This window comes from Myotis daubentonii, chromosome 16 (genome assembly GCF_963259705.1).
Source record: "Myotis daubentonii chromosome 16, mMyoDau2.1, whole genome shotgun sequence".
NCBI classification, from domain to species: Eukaryota; Metazoa; Chordata; class Mammalia; order Chiroptera; family Vespertilionidae; genus Myotis; species Myotis daubentonii.
In genome coordinates, this window is record NC_081855.1 from 24284527 (window position 1) to 24302437 (window position 17911).

The following is a 17911-nucleotide window of genomic DNA, read 5'->3' on the forward strand; positions in this document are numbered from 1 at the left end:
CACACACACACCCAGTGCACGAATTTCGTGCACCGGGCCCCTAGTTTTAAATAATTTAGTTCATTAGTTGTTATGATAGACAAAGTTTATAACAGTCATTCCAAACATCGTTTTTGCTGTTGCCACTCAGTGATTAAGATGGAAAGTCATATACTTGCTTTTCCAGGCTCTCTTGGACCTACCAGAGTAACCATGTAACCTAGTTCTGGCCAGAGACCCGTAAGGAACAATATGCATGGTTTTGGGTATACAGCTCTGTAACTGAAACTGTCTGAAGCAACCATGTCAAACTCAAAGGCTAACATGGGCCAAATAAACAAGGTTTAAGTTTATGTAGGCCACAAAAAAACCAAAATCTTCAATTTTCATAGAAACGTAGGTTTATTTTGATAGAGACATGCTGAATACAAAGGGCAGAAATAAATGAGTAATTGTTAACATAAAATAATAGAATATTTTAATAAAAATTAATATTTTTCTTGAACATTAATTTACCAGACACTGAATAACTGCATAAATTAATAAGTATAATGGAAATAAATCTATTTTTCTTGTTCTCCAAAAGCAAAGTATTTCCTGTTGCGCACACCAAACAAGTCAATATAATACTAATGACGTGGCAGTTGGCTGATAAAATATTCACTGCTAGTATTAGTGGAGGGAAATGGTGCGCCTGCATGTAAGGTGCGTAAGAGAAATGAATGCAACACGATTATGTAATCAGTCATTAGCGAATGTTGTAGTTCGTTATTAATAATCCTATATAATAAAACCCTAATATGCAAATCGACTGAACAGCGGAATGACCAGCAGAACAACTGGTCGCTATGATGCACACTGACCACCAGGGGGCAGACGTTCCCCAAGAGGAAAGCGATTGGTGGTGGCGATCTGGCGGGGAGGGTGGCTGGCAAGTGCCCTGCTGGTTACCTCCCGCAAACTGGCAGTTGGACATCCCCCAAGGGCGCAGGCCGGGCTGAAGAACCCCCGCCCCCCGCCCCTGCACCCTGCACAAATTTCATGCACCGGGCCTCTAGTTATGCATAACAGGATATTGTAAAAATTAAGTAACAGTATTTTTATTAAAACGTTTCTTACCATTATGTTGGCTGGGCCACAAAAATATTTGTTGTGGGCTGCATGCAGCTGCCATGAGTTTGACATGCTTGGTCTGAAAGGACATGGTTTCTCCCATCTCATGCTCACTTTGTTGCATGCACTTGTTGCATGTAATGGTATGTAAAGTCATGTTCACTATAACATAACTTACATTTTCACTCATATTTACTGATTGTCATCGGAGCATATATTATCAAATTAATGCAAGTTAAATGCACATTAGATGCGACTCCAGAGTTATCTATATATAAAAAAGACTAAGTGACCATCTGATCGTCTGACTGGCTGACCAGCCAGTACATATGATGCACACTGACCACCAGGGGGCAGACGCTCAATGCAGGAGCTGCCAAGCTGCGGTGACTTGGCAGTGGCAGTTCTCGGGTGACGCATCCTGGAACCATAGAAAAGCAAGCCTGATTCCTCACGGGGGCCACGAGATTCCACCTTCAGCCATGGATTACGTGGTTGCTGGGGCACTGTTGGCCCCGAATCTGGTTTATTGCTGAGCTGTGGTGACATGGCAGTAATTAATTTTCTTTCAATGTGCACAAATCTGTCCACCAGGCCACTAGTTATTTATGAGACTAGGGGCCCGGTGCACGAAATTCGTGCACTGGGTGTGTGGAGGGGGGAGTGTCCCTCAGCCCAGCCTGCCCCCTCTCACATACTGGGAGCCCTCAGGCATTGACCCCCATCACCCTCCAATCGCAGGATCGGCCCCTTGCCCAGGCCTGACGCCTCTGACAGAGGTGTCAGGCCTGGGCAGGGGACCCTCATTTCCCCCCATCACTGGTTCTGCCCCCAGCCCAGGCCTGATGCCTCAGCCAGAGGCGTAGACCCCCATCACCCTCTGATCACCTGATCGGCCCCTTGCCCAGGCCTGACACCTCCGCCAGAGGTGTCAGGCTTGGACAGGGGACCCCCATCTCCCCCTGATCACTGGCTCTGGCCCCCGCCCAGGCCTGAGGCCTCTGGCCCAGGAATCATGCCTGGGCAGGGGACCCCCATCTCCCTCTGATCGCTTGCTCCACCCCCGCCCAAGCCTGATGCCTCTGACCCAGGCTTCAGGCCTGGGCAAGGGGACCATCATATCCCCCCAATCCCTGGCTCAGCCCCCCGCCCAGGCCTGATGCCTTGGCCAGAGGAATTGACCCTCATCACCCTCCGATCACCAATCACCGGATTGGCCCCTTGACCAGGCCTGAGGCCTCTGGCAGAGGTGTCAGTCCTGGGCAGGGGACCCCCAGCTCCCCGCAGTTGCAGGCTCTGCCCCTGCCCAGGCCTAACGCCTCTGGCTGAGGCGTCCAGCTCGGGCAGTGTGGACCCGCAGCTGCAGCGGCCCCGCGATCGTGGGCTCTGCTTTAGGCCCAGGCAAGGGACCCCTAGCTCCCGGGACTGCCAGCTTCGACCGTGCCCAGCTCCCATCGCTGGCTCCACCCCTACTTCCTGCTATCACTGGCCAGGGCGGCAAAGGCACCTGATTCTCCGATCATGGCTGGGGGGCAGGGCAAAGGCGGCCCCCCAGCTCTTAGCTTCCCCCTGGGTTTCCAATCGCTGTCAGTGGCATGGGGCTTCTTCCTGCTTTCCCTTTCACCTCCCTGCATTGTGCCTACATATGCAAATTAACCGCCATCTTGTTGGCAGTTAACTGCCAATCTTAGTTGGCAGTTAACTGCCAATCTTAGTTGGCAGTTAACTGCCAATCTTAGTTGGCAGTTAATTTGCATATAGCCCTGATTAGCCAATGAAAAGGGTATCGTCGTACGCCAATTACCATTTTTCTCTTTTATTAGTGTAGATGCTTAGCATAGAACCTGGCCTTCAGAAAATGGTAGCTGTTGTTACTGTAAATATAGCATATGATGTTTGAGGATGAAGAAATTAAGGTTGTCCAGGGTTCTTCTTGGCTCCTGAGTGCAACATAGAACAATGATGGGGGTTTTTTCTGCTAAACCAGCCAAAATTTATAACAGATGAATGTGCCCAAGGGAATAATGTCACTATTTTAAGGATTAGGATAGATTATCAGTTGTATTTCAAGGGAAAAAAATCTAACATAACTGCCTCACAATTATAGGCCAAAACGAACATGATCCCTCAAATAGTACACTAGTTAAAATATTTATTGTTTAAATTGTAAAGTTTACACAAAGAGTATTTTGATTATTTTAATGCAAACATTTTTTGCTTTCTTTCAAATTTATGATGTAAAGGTTTTCAAAGGACAAAGTGATATTAAATGTAATGCAAAATGTCAGAAAACCCTAATGATAAAATTCTTCTGGGAGTCATTCATCAAGGATGTTAACCATTTTCAACTATAGCCACTGAGCCAGAAATAGTTACAGGTGATGTGTTTTACAGTGTTGACACATATGTCTAACAAGATCTTATACCACTGACAAAAAGTACTATGACAAATACAGTAATATGATAATCTTTGTACACTTACTCTGTAAATAACATGCATTTGTAGCTCAAAATATTTTGATACTTTAGTTACTCCGGTCAGATTGTGGTGCTCAAATATAATGAATCATACATATAAAGACTAAGACATAAATATTGCTTAAGAAATTACCCATAGAGGAAGACATAGTGACCTCCTTTTCTTAGAGGAAGTATTTATTTTTCAGATTACAGTGGGCAGGGATATACCTCTGAAAGTTTCCTGAGGATTCAAAATTTTAAAGTAAGGATAACAGTGATAGATTGTAAAACTCTAAGAGCAGTAATATGCTTTTGTTCAAGTGCTGTCATGTATTTTCTACTGAAAGCAAAGTTGTCTAAACTTGTACCTTATCACTTGTTGCTTGGTATAGGATTGTCTTGTTTTTAAACAAGGAGGAAAATCTTGTTTTAAGGTGACTCATAGTGACGTAATATATTAGTAACGGGGTGGTGCTCAATATGAGCACTGGTAATAACAGATACTGGCAATTTTCCCATAAAATTTAACTCATCTTGGGAATTCTTAGGAATCTGTATTTACAGGTACCTGATTGCAGGAAGTCTTAATAGTAAGAATGGTTAAATATCACTGCTATATGAGAATTTAAAGTGTGGCACTTAGATGAGTTATAATTAGCTTATACTTCTAAGACTTTAAATATCTAGCAGTCTCTCTTATCTGCTATTATTTTTCTCTTCTTGTGTTTTGAGACCCATTTATCTATATGATTGGATGATTTATCCATTTAAAGTTAATTAAGATCAGCTACTAAATCCTATTTCATTTTGTTTGGTTTTTAAAATCTTACTGTGGTTATGGAACTAGGTCTAATGGTAAGTTGATTTTGATATCATTATAGCTGTACAAATATTGCCAGGACACCTGGGAATATGGTTTGCTAGTAAAAGGAGGACAGGTATGGATAACTAGAAAGATACATAGACATTTATTCTCCTAATTAGAGATTTAGAGATTTTTATAATTTCCTATTAAAAAAAAAAAAGGTTCTATCAAAACTTCAACTTAAGCCCTTTTTACAGTAAAAAAGATTACCATCTCTATATATAAAAGCCTAAGCAACCATTACAACCGGTTGACTGAACGCTCAATGCAGGAGCTGCTCCCTGGTGGTCAGTGCACTTCCACAGCCAACCTCCCATGGTCCCTCCCTCCGGCCAGCCAACCTCCCGCGGTCCTTCCCCCAGGCTGGTCCCAGTTGGCCCCAATTGGGACTGGGCAAGACTGCCCCAATCGGCCCGATTGCCAGCCAGGCCGAGGGACCCCACCTATGCACCGGGCCTCTAGTTTTTAATAATAAATCTAAAGCTAAAAGAGGTTTGGAAAAACTGTTAATGGAAAACTTAGGGAAAATTACATGATTGCTTGGCAGTCTTATCTTGGAGAGGATTAGAGTTTTTTAAAGTAAGAAAATGTGTAAGATGTTGAAGAGTAGCCTATTTGGTTCTAGTTCTTATTTATTTGTTTGTTTGTTTGGAAGATTTCAGTTAGTTAAGGAGTTCCAGGATATAGGGCAATAAAAATAGTTCTTGTAATAAATATAAAAGAGCTTACTGGTATATATATTTGAAAGACTGTTGGTTAGTTCCTAAAGAAAGTAGACAGTATACTTGTGCAAATGATGCAACATTAACTTAGTATCTTTGGAGCTCCTTTTTGACATTGCCTTCAGTTCTTTTAAATTATCTCCAATTCTTCCTTTGAAGGTGAATTTGTTTTTTAGAAAAGCCAAGAATAACTTGCATCTATATCTGATGAAAATTAAACAATCCAAAACATCTTGTCTTTTAATAATCAGTCCCCACACTCAAAGCTGCAGGACAGTGGTTGGTGCATAACCATGGAGCAGATGGCACATCAAAATACTGTCTTAGGGATTTGGCAGGGAGATGCAGAACAGGGAAGGGAGCCCTAAGCCATGGAGCCATATTCACAAAATTAATAACTTTAGTGAAAGAAATAAAGAAAGGGAAAATATGCTTGTCTATAAATTAGTGAGATAAATGTTTGTGAGTCATAAAATATCCAAGCAGATAGTCCAAAAATGTTTCAAGTAGTTGGATATTAAAGAACCTCTCAAAATGATTATTTGAGGAGAATATTCATTTCATTTTTTATTTTTATTTTTTAAAGATAACATTCATTTTAAAATAAACATCTGTTGTGTTGGCTAGATAAAGAAATTCATTAGTTTATTATTTTATACACTTAAATTAAATTCTTTATTTTTACTTTGAGAGATATTCTCAAAAAAGTATTCACCAACCTAGATGAAATGGACATATTCCTAGAAAAATACTAGCTCCCAAAACTCAACCAAGAAGAATCAAAAAACCTGAATAGGCCGATAACCACCGAAGAAATTGAAATAGCGATCAAAAATCTTCCAGCAAACAAAAGTCCTGGTCCAGATGGCTTTACAGGGGAGTTCTACCAAGCATTCAAAGAAGAACTAAAACCTATCCTCCTCAGACTATTCCAAAAAATTCAAGAGGAAGGCACACTTCCAAGCTCTTTCTATGAAGCCAGCATTACCCTAATCCCAAAATCAGATAAAGACACCACAAAAAAAGAGAACTACAGGCCAGTATCCTTGATGAACATAGATGCTAAAACCCTCAACAAAATCCTAGCAAATCGGATTCAACAATACATTAGAAAGATCATACACCATGACCAAGTGGGGTTTATTCCAGGGATGCAAGGATGGTACAATATCCGAAAATCAATAAATGTGATACATCATATAAACAATACTGAGAGACAAAAATCACATAATCATATCAATTGATGCAGAAATAGCATTTGACAAAATCCAACACCCTTTCTTGATAAAAACCCTCAGCAAAGTGGGAATAGAGGGATCATACCTCAACATAATAAAAGCCCTATATGACAAACCTACAGCCAACATCATACTCAATGGGCAAAAACTAAACTCATTTCCCCTAAGAACAGGAACAAGACAAGGACGCCACTTTTACCACTCCTGTTCAACATAGTATTAGAAGTACTAGCCATAGTGATCAGACAAGAAGAAGAAATAAAAGGCATCCAGATTGGAAAAGAATACGTAAAACTGTCCTTATTCGCAGATGACATGATACTATACATAGAAAACCCCAAAGACTCCATCAAAAAATTACTAAACCTAATAAATGAATTTGGCAATGTAGCAGGATGCAAAATTAACGCCCAGAAGTCTATAGCCTTTTTATACACCAATAATGAACTCACAGAAAGAGAAATGAAAAAAACAATCCCATTTACCATTGCACCAAAAAAAATTAAGATACCTAGGAATAAACTTAACCAAGGACGTAAAAGACCTATACTCAGAAAACTACAGGACATTGAAAAAAGAGATAGAGGAAGACATAAACAAATGGAAGAACATACCATGTTCATGGATTGGTAGAATCAACATCATTAAAATGTCCATACTACCTAAAGCAATCTATAGATTTAATGCAATACCTATTAAAATGCCAATGGCATATTTCAAAGATCTAGAACAAACTCTCCAAAAATTCATCTGGAGTAAAAAAAAGACCCCGAATAGCCACAGCTATCCTGAGAAAGAAGAACAAAGTTGGAGGGATCACAATACCAGACATCAAACTATATTACCAAGCCACGGTTCTCAAAACTGCCTGGTACTGGCACAAGAACAGACATATAGACCAATGGAACAGAATAGAAGACCCAGAAATTGACCCAAGCCGTTATATTCAATTAATATTTGTCAAAGGAGGCAAGAGCATACAATGGAGTCAAAACAGCCTCTTTAATAAATGGTGCTGGGAAATTTGGTCAGATACATGCAAAAAAATGAAACTAGATCACCAACTTACACCATATACAAAAACAAACTCAAAATGGCTAAAGGACTTGAATGTAAGATGGGAAACCATAAAAATCCTACAAGATTCCACAGGCAGCAAAATTGTAGACATACGTCGTAGCAATATCTTTATAGACACAGATCCTAGGGCAAGAGAGACTAAGGAGAAAATAAATAAATGGGACTACATGAAAATAAAAAGCTTCTGAACAGCAAGAGAAACCATCAACAAAACAAGAAAGCCCACTGCATGGGAGAACATATTTGCCAATGTTATCCCCGTTAGGGGTTTAATCTCTCAACATTTACAGGGAACTCATACAACTTAGCAAAAGGAAGATAAACAATCCATCTTTGTTGGGTTAATTCGCATATTCACTCCTGATTGGCTGGTAGGTGTTGCAAAGTTATGGTCAATTTGCATCTTTATCTTTTATTAGTGTAGATCAGGGGTCCCCAAACTACGGCCCGCGGGCCACATGCAAATACAAATATTGTATTTGTTCCTGTTTTGTTTTTTTACTTCAAAATAAGATATGTGCAGTGTGCATAGGAATTTGTTCATAGTTTTTTTTTAAACTATAGTCCGGCCCTCCAACGGTCTGAGGGATAGTGAACTGGCCCCCTGTTTAAAAAGTTTGAGGACCCCTGGTGTAGATATTGGAGTTACCTGTTTAAGGATGAGACTCCCCCATTAGACTGAAGTCAGAAACTTGTTCACTATTTGTAACCTCCTTAGTGTCCAGAATATAATAAATATAGGATGTCCCAAAAATTGTATATATTTTAACTGCTGATAACTCAGTTAATTTTTGCTCCTTTTTAGGTTTAACTGATTTGAAATAATAGGTGAAGCCAGACTAAGCTTTGAACAAAGAAAATGTATCCTAAAGTGCCACTAGACTTTTTATGGGGATACGTAAAAGATAAAGTTTATGGTACAAAATTGGTAACAGTAGATGAATTGAAGGTGCACAAATACTGAAGGAAATTATTCTTGATGTTTTCTATTCCATTGCTCCACTTTATCAACAGTGCCTGGACCAGAATGGGCATCAGTTTGAAAACAGGCACTGACACAAAAAAATATTCATTTTTACAGATGTTTTTAAAATTTTGAAAATGTATTTTATTAATTGTATGTTAATAAATACTGAATTTATAGTCACTCAAAGTGTGTAGACATTTTGGGAGATACCCTGTATATGAAGGAATGTTAATCTCGTTTAATTATAGACTTCCTCATTACTAAAATCAGACAATTCTGGAGCTGACAACTTTACCTAAGTATACTGGATGAATTGCTTGTATTTTATAGTATTAAATAGGTTGAGAATGAATAGTTAAATTTATAGGCTGTGTTATACATTTGTTAAAGATAAAATTTAAAGAATAGAAATGAAACAACATATAATTAAATTCATGAAAATGACCATTTGGAATTAACCAGAAATAAAGTGGGTGGGAGTGGGGTTGAATTGACTTTATGGACAGAGAATAGAATGTGTACTAGTGAAGTCGTGACAGTATGACCATTAGTAGACATACACATGATTTGATTTGACTGGAGTGGAGAGTGTATATGAGAATAGGGCATGGAAGGAGATGACACTTAAGAGACCAGATCATAAGGAGCCATATATGATACATTAGGAGGTTGAATTTTATCCTGAAAACTATGAGGAAATATTGAAGAATTTTAAGCAGAAGAGTGATGTGATAAGATTTTGTACTTTAGAAGATAGCCATCTGAAAATGCACTGGAAAAAAGCCAGATATATTTGTTTACTAAATTGGTGAGCAGAGGGAAGGATAGTAATTGAAAAGGAAGAGTCTGGAGTATGGCTTCACTGTTTCAGGCTTGGGCGAAGAGTACATACTGAGCATACAGAGTGTGCAAGGGCCAGGTGGTAGAGTGGGAAGTGAGCATCTTGAGTTTGAGGTATATATGCAACAACCAAGGGGAAGTCCCAAGTTAGATCAATACATTTTTACTGCTCAGCAAGGAGATCTAGGCTGGAGACAGAGTAAATGATTGTGACTATTTATTAAGCTTTTGCTTAAATGTGTAAATATGTTGTGTTTATACTTTTATATACATCATGTCTTTTAGTCCTTATGAATTTGTTATTATTGTTCCTACTTTACACAGTGTCAGTCAGAGTCACTCTAAAGCTGGGTTGAAACCATGAAAATATGAATGAGATCACTTATGATGAACGTATATGGTGAGACCTGCGAGGAGTGAAACACTGAAAGTGGACTTTTGGGGAACTTAGACATTTGAGAGGCTAAAGGAGGAAGGAGATCTTGCAGATAAGGCTGAAAGAGAACATCAAAAGTGATGTTACCCAAAATATGTTCCTCAATTAATTTATCATATAAGATAGTTCTTTATAAGGGAGAGAAAGGTTCTAGAACCAGGCAAGTTTGGGAAATACTGCAGAACTCCATCCTGTAGATTCACAATGCATATCAATATTTGTTAGAAATCTGAGAAATCCCTAGTAAAGAAACCCGTTTAATTTTAATAGAATATTTCCCAAACCTATTTGATCATGAACCCTCCTCCCCTTTTTTTGCATACATTCCACTGACATCCCAGGACTGAAGAATCAAAATGAGTGTGGCACCAAAGACTAAACAAAGAGGGAATTTTCAAGAAGAAAGTTGGATCAAGTTGTCTTGGAGAGGTCAACAGAGGTAAGAGTAGAAAGTCAGTAGACTGGCAGTTGTGAGGGCAACAGTGACCTATGTGAGAGCAGCTACAGTGGAGTGGTTGGTTAGAAGACCATTGTGGTGCAGTGGCTTAGGAGATAAATGAGTGGTGAGGAAGGGGAGCTAGCAGGTAGACACTATTCTTTTCAAAACGTTGTCTCTGAAAGAAAGAAGAAAGTAACTAGAGGAGAGTGTTGGTGTGAAAGAAGGGCTCTTTTTGTGTTACTTGTAAGAGATTTGAGAATATTTTTCTGAAGGGAAGGAGTCCATAGGCAAGAAAAGGGTCAAGATATGGCAGGGAAGAGAGGATGATTCATGGAGCAAGATTCTGAGGAAATGGGAGGAGAGATGTTACAGAGGACAGTTGAAGAGATTAGATTTGGAAGGGTGTGAAGTATTACACTAAGATCAATACAGTGATGCCCTTAGGAGCTTCTTTTCCAAGTAAGAGTGTGCTTTTGGTGTTTGTTTGGGCTACAGGGTATAGATTTATGTACTGAATCTTCCTCCTTATTGTCACTTTCTACTGTCTCTGTGTCTTCCTCTAGTAGCTCCTTACTTCTGCTGATTTGCTGCTTCATATTTGCTTCCAACTAGAAAACCAGGAAACCAAGCTTTTCAGAGTTTAATAGAAAGTAAGAGTAAATAACCTGAAGGTCTAAAAGGCACTGGTCCCCTGCCCCCAAGGGATGGGAAATTTCTTTTTTTTTCAGGTGAGGTTGGAAAAGGAGTTGCTTTGGAATTTCTACATTTTCCAAATAGATAAAAATACCACTAAGGGAACATATAATTTTTTAAAATTTATATATATGTACCATTGAAAATGTCTACTATTTTATTTCTCTACTTTTTAAAATACTAAATGCAATTTTCCTCATTAGAAAACATTTCTTGGTGATAGATATCTTCACACTGTGTGATGTTCATACAAAATTTTTCAGTTTAAAGGTGGTTTTTAACTTGAATCTAGACAAGTAATGAAATGGACAGGACACAAGATTCTAAATTATAACCATTAAAATGTGCAAGGCATTGGTAGTGCCAGGCATTTGTAGTGTGATCTATACTAAGGGCTTTTGATTTAAGTGAGTCACTATATGATACAGTACTGCTCTGTTCTGTTGTTGTTGCTTTTAAAATCTTTATTGTTGAAAGTATTGCATAGGTCCCCCTTTTTCCCCTTCTTCTAGCCACCCCCCCCCCCCCGCCCCAACCCCAGGCCTTCACTACCTTATTATCTGTAACCATGGGTTATACATATATGCATACAAGTTCTTTGGTTGATCTCTTCCCACCCACCCACTCCTCCCCACCTATCCACCCTTCCCTACCTTCCCCCTGAGGTCTGACAATGTGTTCCATGCATCTAAATCTCTGGATCTATTTTGTTCATCAGTTTATTTTGTTCATTAGATACCACATATGAGTGAGATCATGTGATACTTATCTTTCTCTGACTGGCTTATTTTGCTTAGCATAATACTCTCCAGGTCCATCCATGCTGTTACAAATGGTATGAGTTCTTTCTTTTTTACAGTTGGGTAGTATTCCATTGTGTAAATGTACCACAATTTTTTTGTCCACTCATCTGCTGATGGGCACTTTGGATATTTCCAAATTAGCTATTGTAAATTATACTGCTATGAACATAGGGGTGCATATATTCTTTCTGATTGGTGTTTCCAGTTTCTTAGGATATATTCCTAGTAGTGGGATCACTGGGTCAAATGGGAGTTTCAATTTCTATTTTTTGAGGAAATGCCATACTGTTTTCCACAGTGGCTGCATCAGTCTGCATTTCTATCAACAGTGTACTAGGATTCCCTTTTCTCCACATCCTTACCAACACTTGTCGTTTGTTGATTTGTTTGTTGTTGTTTTTAAATGACTTTTATAGTTGTGTTTTGTTTTTTCTGTCTAGAGCAGCGGTTCTCAACCTGTGGGTCGCGACCCCTTTGGTGGTCGAACAACCCTTTCACAGGGGTCGCCTAAGACCATCTTGCATATCAGATATTTACATTACAATTCATAACAGTAGCAACATTACAGTTATGAAGTAGCAACGAAAATAATTTTATGGTTGGGTCACAACATGAGGAACTGTATTTAAAGGGCCAGAAGGTTGAGAACCACTGGCTAAATAGCCTTTTTTTCAAATGAGAAGTTTGGAAATTCTGCAGTTATTTTTGGACTACTTTTCACAAATTTGTAGGCTATTTTTTATTTTTCTATAACTAGGACATATGTTTAGTAGTTTATAATTTATTTAGAAAAGTAGCTTAAATCTGGTGGATTTCATCCATATAGCAGGGTTCAGGGAAGTTCTTGTATTAAATGTGGTCACTAACAGCTGCACTACATACATGTGGGAGCCTAGCAGAGCAGATTCGTGGGTCTCATCTCTGTCTCAACAAATCTCTCTTGTTGGGTCAGGGGCTGTGTTGTTAACAAGCTCTTAGGTGATTTTGGAAGGCACTAACTTATGAAAACTGGTTCAGGGGATCTAGCCTGTGATTAAGTCTGACCCAGCCTGGTCCTTTGAATGTAGCAAATGTGTCCATGGTTAGAACCTAAATCAGATGAGTACATGTCCAGCTACTTTCATAGAATGATCTTTAAAATTTTTTCAGACTTACTATTTTTTTAAAAATGTATTTTATTGATTTTTTACAGATAGGAAGGGAGAAGGATAGAGAGTTAGAAACATCGATGAGAAAGAAACATCAATCAGCTGCCTCCTGCATACCCCCTACTGGGGATGTGCCCGTAACCAAGGTACATGCCCTTGACTGGAATCGAACCTGGGACCCTTCAGTCCACAGGCTGACGCTCTATCCACTGAGCCAAACTGGTTAGGGCAGACTTACTATTTTTTAACAGCTTTATTTAAATACTAGAGGCCCAGTGCATGAAAATTCATGCACTGGAGGGGGGTCCTTCAGCCCCACCAGCCCCTTCTCATAGTCTGGGAGCCCTCAGGAGCGGGAGGTGACCCGGCGATCAGGGGAAGCGATGCCCCATCACATCTCTGGTGCTGCCACTGCCAGCAGTGCAAGCCTTGGCAGGCCCTGATTACCTAAGCTTCGGCCGGCCCTGATTACCTAAGCCTCGGGCAGCCCTGGCAGCTGGGCAGCTAACATCTGAGGCTTGCCTGTGCGCTGGGCCGGCTCTGGGTGGCTGGGGGGCTAAGGGGACTGGGGGACTCCGGAGGCAGGTGCGCGGAGCAGCCAGGGCCTTGCCGCATGCCTGCAGCCCCAGCGGGGCTGAGGGGACTGGGCGCCGCCATCTTGTGGCTGTGGGCACCGCCATCTTTGAGGTCGGGGCAGTCAGTTAGCATATTCCCTCCTTATTGTCTGTGGGCGCTGCCATCTTTGAGGGTGGGCAGTCAGTTAGCATATTCACTCCTTATTGGCTGTGGGTGCTGCCATCTTTGCAATGGCATGAGGGTCAATTAGCATATTCCCTCTTTATTAGATAAGACTAGAGGCCCAGTGCACAAAATTCGTGCACGGGTAGGGTCCCTAGGCCTGGCTGGTGATCAGGGCTAATCGGGGCCTTCCGACTGCCGGCTGGGGCCTTCCTTCCCTAGCTGCTGGCCAGTGCCTTCCTTTGTTCCGTGCCACCCCTTGGTCGTCAGCACACATCATAGCGAGTGATCAAACTCCTGGTCTCCCAGTTGAACTCCCGAGGGGTACAATTTTTATATTAGGCTTTTATATATATAGATAATTCATACTATACAGTTAACACATTTAAAGTATTCAGTGTCAAAATTTAGAGTATCCAGCATTATATTTATGGCATTGCTTTCATTAGCTTAATTTTCATGAGCCTTGGCTGGGACTTGGAAATAATGCATCTTGTTTTGATGACTTTCTCTTGGGCCAGAGGCTTCAAATGGATGTCACATGCTACTCAAGCAGATCTAACAAAGAAGTCAAAAAGTTGATTCTCTTTGTTTCAAGTAGTGTCTCTCTCTCTGTCAGTTTAGTTTGATTCTGGAAGTATTCATGACCTTTAAAGACAAGTTATAATATCCTTTCCAATAGCTGTATAATTACAGTAGCAAATAGTAGAAACTCAATTAATATTGCAGTGAATGAAAAAAATGAACAGCCCTAGCCAGTTTGGTTCAGTGGATAGAGTGTCGACCTGTGGACTAAAGAACCCCAGGTTCGATTCTGGCCAGAGGCACATGCCTGGGTTGTGGGTTCGATCCCCCCAGTGGGGGGGCATGCAGAAGGCAGCCAATTAATGATTCTCTCTCATCATTGATGTTTCTATCTCTATTCCTCTCCCTTACTCTCTGAAATCAATAATATATATATTGAAATCAATAATAATATATATACACACACGCACACACACACACACACATACACACACACACAGTGGGGCCTTAACTTACGAGTTTAATTCGTTCCGTGACGGAGCTCGTAACTCAAACTACTCGTATGTCAAATCAAAAAGTGAACGAGTCAGACACATGATGCTGGGCTGATGTTGTGGCGTTCACTGTGACGTTCGCTTCGCCATCTAGTGGTGGGGTATCTGAAGCTGGCTCATAACCCGAATTTTAGCTCGCAACTCAAAGCAAAAAATCGGCCAAGAGACTCGGTATCTCGAAACACTCATTAGTTGGGACACTCGTAAGTCAAGGCCCCACTGTATATATGAAAAAATGAACAGCTAAAAAGCATTGTAGCAAAGTGGAAACAGCATGAACCTAGTTTTTGAATATGGATTCTACCTCTTATATTTATCTTGAATAAATTATTTGACTGAGCCCTGTACCCTTATGTATAATATGGAAAAATTATAATACGTAATTATGTAATTTTAATACTCTTAGTTTTAAATTTTTGCAACATATATTCTAATTTTGGGGGGGGATATGGTTAACATTTTAGTTAGACTTTTCTTAAAATTTTATCTTTATTCTTGAAAGTATTACAGATTTCCCTCTTTTCCCCCCCCTTTAACCCCCTCTCCCCCATACCTGCCACACACACCCCGAAGGCCTACCATACTATATTGCTTGTGTCCATGGGTTATTCATACATTCATATTTTAGTTAGACTTTTCACCATGGAATTTTATAACTATATACTGCAGGAAGGAGGGGGAGAGAGAGAAACATCCATGTGAGAGGGACAAATCGAATGGTTGCCTCCAGCACCGTCCCCCCCCCCCCCCCCCCCGTCCCCAACCAAGGCAGGGAACCTGCAACCAAGGTATGTGCCCTTGGGAATTGAACCCGAGACCCTAGAATCTGAGGGTTGATGCTCTTATGTACAGACATGAGATTCAGGGGAAATTAATGTAACTTAGCTACCAATCTATGCAATTGACATAATTTTGAAAATAAGAACACCAAATCATTCAATCTTGAGCCAGACTTTTTCATTTGTTCACTTGCTGCTTTGAGCTTGTTTTTTCTGCCTGTTCAGAAAAAATAGCTCAGATAATTTTGTAGCTCAGATAATTTTGATATCACAAGTGTCATATTGCACCATTAATTGAAGTTTACTAGTTACAATTATAGCACAATATATTCAGCAGGGTACAGCTAGATTTTATCTCATATTCTTTTGCCTATGCTTTCAATGACACTTATGACCAGTAACTCATATGAATATTTTAGTAGAAATCTGAAAGAAATTTGAATGCTGAGTAAGGTGGTATGGTAGTTTTTACCTAGATTTTCTTGATCTTCTGTTATTTCCATATATTACTTCAGTTGCTTTTTAAAATCTTCATTAATTTACTAATTAAAAAAATATGTATTGAGTGTCACATATGCTACACAATAAGTATGTATTGACGAGTATAGCAGATATAGTTTCTTCTCTCATGAAGCTTACTTTGTATAGTGATGAAGATAGAATTAAGCATGTACACAAATTTTTTTTTTTGAGTGGGTATTTGTGTTTTATTGCCAGTGCAGTTTTGAATGGGAGGAGGCAAGTGCCGGGGTCCAACCCCAGCAGGTCCAGGGGTTCCCAAAGGCGTAGACGGAGTCGGCGAAGAAGGAAGGACACGGAGACAGTGTTCAGTTGATCAGCAGCCTAGCCAGGATCTCCAGCCAGGATCTCCAGCCAAGTTCTGGTCTGGATCTCCAGAGAGGTTCTGCTTCGGATCTCCAGCGAGGTTCTGTAGCCATGTTCCCTCGCTAGGTTCTTCAGCCAGGTTCTGTCCAGGTTCTCCAGCCAGGTTCAGTCACCAGGTTCAAGTCAGGTTCTCTTGCCAATTTCTGTAGTCAGGTTCAGTCCAGGATCTTTTGCCATGTTCTCTCCAGCGAAGTTCTTCTGTCTGTAGGTTCTGTGTAGGTTCTGTCTGTAGGTTCTCTCTTCTAAGTTCTGTCCACAAATTTTTTAATTACAAATTGTTCTATGACTAAAACAGGGGATCAGTGCTTAGATTGGAGGTTAGGAAAGGCCTCCTTGCAGAAGTCATACTTAGTGAAGTTTGAAGAATTGAGTAGGAGCCAGCCATAGGAAAACAAGAAAAAGAGCAGTTGAAGCCAAGAGGATAGCATGTGCAATGACCCTGAGGTGCAGGGAGTTTGGCATATTTGAGAATTTGAAGGAAGGCCAGTGTGGCTGGATCAATATGCAGTGGGACAGAATGAGGAAACTAGAGAAGTAGGCAAGGGCCGGATCATGTAATGCTTTATATATCATAGTAAGCAGTTTGGATTTTTTTCCCAAGTGGAATGGGGAAACCATTGAAAGGAAACCTTATTTCTGAAGAATTCTTTGGCTGCTCTATGGAGAATAGGTTGTAGGAGATAAAGATAGAAATAGGCAGGCCAGTAGGGAGACTATTGCGGGTGAGACAAGAATGGGATAGATTTGAAGTAGAATTTGCAGCACTTACTGATAAGTTGGGTAGAAGGCTGAGGCAAAGGAATAAGCCAAAGATGACTCCAGCTTTTTGATGGGAGCAACCCAGATGTATGTTTGCATTGTTTTCTGAGATAAGGAATACTAGTCCAGGGCAAATTTGGGAGAGGGAGTGGGAGTTGGGATATGGAGTTTACAATTGACTGTGAGACCTCCAGTGGAGTTAACAAATAGTTGAATATATTAGTCTGGGGCTTAGAGAGGAGGCTTTGGGCCAGGGATATACATTTTTTTGAATCATCAGTGAATACTTAATATTTAAGGTTATATGACTAATGAGATCATTTAAGAAGGGAGTTTTATAGAGAGAAGAAAGAGGGCATGAGGCCTTGTCTTTTGAGATTCTGCAACATTCTAATTAACTTAATTTTCTGACCCAGTTAGTTGGACGTTATCTGACTGTCACAAAGAATTCTTCTTCGCCTGGCCAGTATGGCTCAGTGGTTGTGCATCAACCTAGGAACCAGAAGGTCACGGTTCAGTTCCCAGTCAGGGCACATTCCTGGGTTGCGGGCTCGATCCCCAGTATGGGGTGTGCAGGAGGCAGCCAATTCTCTCTCATCATTGATGTTTCTCTCTCTCTTCCTCTCTGAAATCAATAAAAAAGAAAGAAAGAATTCTTTTCCATCTCCATGTTCTCTTTTCTCATCCCCATAAAGGCAATAAATAAAACAAACCCAACTGTTAATTTGTTTATAGTTAACAGTGTTAATCTGAAAACCGCTTTTAATTAAATATCTTTTTTTTTTTTAGTATATTCATAAACTGGAATATCTGCCATTATTTTGAACGCTTATATTTTAAGGGAATGCAGATGTAGAAAGTAGAAGAAACTGGGCCAAATATAAAATC

General features: G+C 40.3%; 1 protein-coding gene across 14 annotated transcripts in view; it reads left to right on the forward strand.

Moving 5' to 3' along the window:
- SSH2 (slingshot protein phosphatase 2) overlaps positions 1-17911 on the forward strand; it is a 223231-nt gene that overhangs the window by 18487 nt on the left and 186833 nt on the right. For 4 of the 14 annotated variants that reach the window (XM_059669270.1, XM_059669278.1, XM_059669272.1 and 1 more), the window contains exon 2: positions 10042-10139. The exons of the other annotated variants lie outside the window; for them this stretch is intronic. The gene's annotated coding sequence lies outside the window, so the exon portion shown is untranslated. The remainder of the gene's footprint in view (positions 1-10041; positions 10140-17911) is intronic. 14 annotated transcript variants of the gene reach the window in all.